The following is a 3,438-nucleotide window of genomic DNA, read 5'->3' on the forward strand; positions in this document are numbered from 1 at the left end:
TGTATGTACCGGTGATATAAAGGATAGTGGAACTGCAGAACAAAATCAGTAGAGAAATTCTAGAGTATGTATCTTTTGTTTCATGATAAGGGGTCTAGCATACATTTAATTTAAGGCGTCAAATGTTGCAATTCTACTTCTTTGGTGTTTCATAACAATTCAATTATAAAATTGTAATTAAATTAAAGTATTTCTCTCTTTTATTGCTTTTGAATTTGAAAAACAATGTAATTAGGTTAACGTTTATTTACTTGTTTATTTACTTGTGCGTGTTTTGTGAGTAATTCTGGCTAGATGTGAATCATCGAATTCACTGGTATATTAAGCATTATAGAATCAAACAAGGGCTGTCCAATTGCCGTTCAATTCTTTCGTAATCTCATCACATCTGGAATGTTGAACAGACCATGTCTCCAATGTCCAACATACTTGACCGATCATAGGGGGCGTTACACAATGACAGTGATGACGCACATAATCAATTAATTGATTATTTGTGTTAACTTATTTATATTACTTAAATCAAGTTTATTGGCGTATTGACCGCTGATTGTGATTTTAATTATCCGCTGAACATGATGAGATTTAGAACAATCCTGCTGCTGATGGTGACGAATTTGATTCTAATGATGCTGGTAGTGGTGTCGCCACTGATCATAATAAAAATGTGCTTGAAGCTGTGAATGACGGAGTTTTGATGACACACGCCAGTGCTTAAGTGCTTATAAATTGCTTTCAAGATATGTTCACAATTAATTATAAAACGATATATGCGACCTCAGGAAGCCAAAATCTTGCAGTATTATCGCCCGTTAATTAATAAAAATGAGTGAATTATACAATGAACTGAACTTTTGTGGTTTCAAGGTATCGGGGCTATTGAAGAAGTTTTACAATAAACAATTAAGTGATATCAATGCATGTTAAATGTTGATTTAGTGAATCTAAATGTAAACAAATTATATATGCGACACTATACAACAACTTTGTCAAACACATTTTCAACATATACATATAAATACTTATGGAAAAGAAAAAAAGCAAATTAATGGATTTAAATGGGCTTATCTGATGTAAGACTCGATAAGACTGTATGTTAAATACTGTACACTATGTTATTTGCTGAAAACCATTATATACCACTTACTCCGATATATATATCCAGTTAAAAACCGGTATCATTATTATCTTGTAATAAAACATTATTAAAATATAGTAACATGACTTATTGACAAAAATATTGTCACACATGAAATGGTTCCCTTGACATATTGACATGTTTGATTTACACATTGTCACATTTAGCATCAAGTTAGATATTGTTCGCAATCTTGAAATAATGTAGCTAATGAAAAGCACAGGTGGTTAGCGTGTTGCTATGATATTAATAAGTGAAAACATCATTTTGAATGATAAATAATCATATAATATGACGAAAAATTAACTGAAGAAAGAAAATTCACTATCAAATATATATATATATAACAAGGTATGCAACTCAAAACACCCCAAAACGGTGTGCATCGCTTTGAACAGCCATATCTTCATCAATTGTGCAGCGATTTTCACGATCTTGGTCTTATTCAACGCAGAAATGAATATCCTTTCTGGAAATGTATATCATTGTCAGCTGGGTCATGCGAGTTGTGTATCGTGTTTTTTCTTAAAAGTTGACTCAGCATTTGTAAAAATAGTGCAAGACATATACATTTCCAGAAAGAAAATTCATTTCTGCGTTGAATAAGACCAAGATCGTGAAAATCGCTGCACAATTGATGAAGATATGGCTGTTCAAAGCGATGCACCCCGTTTTGGGGTGATTTTGAGTTGCATACCTTGTTATATATATATTTGATCGTGATTTTTTTCATACAATTTAATTTTTCGTTATAATATGATTATTTATCATTCAAAATGATGTTTTCACTAATTAATATCATAGCCACACGCTAACCACCTATGGTGAAAAGTATTGAAATTTTCCAAATTAAAAAAAGATCTCACTCAGGAACGCTATTAAATATTTAAATATTATTAGTAATACATTATCTAATATGTGATGATAATGCGACTCTATAAGCGGTCGAAAAGCAATGAATACAAAATGGCAGATCCATGTCAGTAAGATAACTGATATCATATACCATACGCAATGCAAATGATATTGTGTTCACAGTCAGGTATCAGAACATCTCAACGGTCAAAGACTCGTTTGTCAATATTACAACGATGATATATGGAACATACATTTACTCCGGAATAGATCAGCATGTGATAAGTGAAACATGACCCAGTTATATTGTTTGTAGAGAGAAATTAAACCATTTTATCAACAATGCCGTCATGAGCAATGTGCAGTTTGCACAGTTTCATGTCCACATACATTAGTTGACACATACATTTTACTATATAAATGCATTGTAAAAACAAAAGCATCATAATACACGGAAATAAATTAAAATACGATGACGAGACGAAATAAACAATATAATAATTAATTGCTCTTCCTTGCCAGTCAGGAAAGATGTTAATTTTGATAAACATATGATATAGGAAAATAATCGATCACAATTATGACAGAAAGAAATAAAATAAAATTAATAAAAGCCACCCCAGTTCAAAACAAATGACGTAGCACCATAAGGTTATATTTCCCGATTTATTGAACGCTTTATTGACATACGCTTACAGTATCATTAACGTTTTAAAGAAATTGTTAAAGTATAACATATACACATTTGATTGATCAGGCACCTTTGCATTAGAGGTTTACATTAGAACGCGATGTCTATTTCAGTCAAACATATACGATATTTACACTACTGGGAAATTCCCAACAGGAGATGCACAGACGTGTTCATACGAAATAGGATTTTAACCCACTTTACCACATTGTAACGTATTTATGACTCATTTATCAAGGTCAGAGGTTAATATCACACTTGTTACAGTTTACGACTAGTTTAATTTCGCTCCAAAAGCTACCTCGTACATACCTGTAATGCTATCACTATAAGTTCCGATAATAGCTTTCGCACACATTGTTCAAGCAAATCAGTCACAGGTCAATGTCAAAAATCAAGTCCAGAGAAAAACTATGCAAGCATGATATCCACTTGTCCACTTCTATTTGCATTTCATGACACTTTTTCTCCTATGCGTGTTTGTTAACTGTCTAAAGATTAAAAAAACACCTCAACATCTGTTTTACAACGGATATTAATTGCAAATATTTAGATGCTATGCATCTCATGTCATCCTAAATACACGTTCATACGTATTGGTGAATAGTTGCCCTATATGTTTGACGATCCAATAAAACACTGTCAACACTAGACGGTGAACATCAGAGCTGAATATACTTTTATACGTACATACTTGGAATGTTAGATACCGTATCGCATCAAATACTATTTTAGGCAATTAAAGGTAAGCTGA

This window comes from Dreissena polymorpha, chromosome 13 (genome assembly GCF_020536995.1).
Source record: "Dreissena polymorpha isolate Duluth1 chromosome 13, UMN_Dpol_1.0, whole genome shotgun sequence".
Classification (NCBI taxonomy): domain Eukaryota; kingdom Metazoa; phylum Mollusca; class Bivalvia; order Myida; family Dreissenidae; genus Dreissena; species Dreissena polymorpha.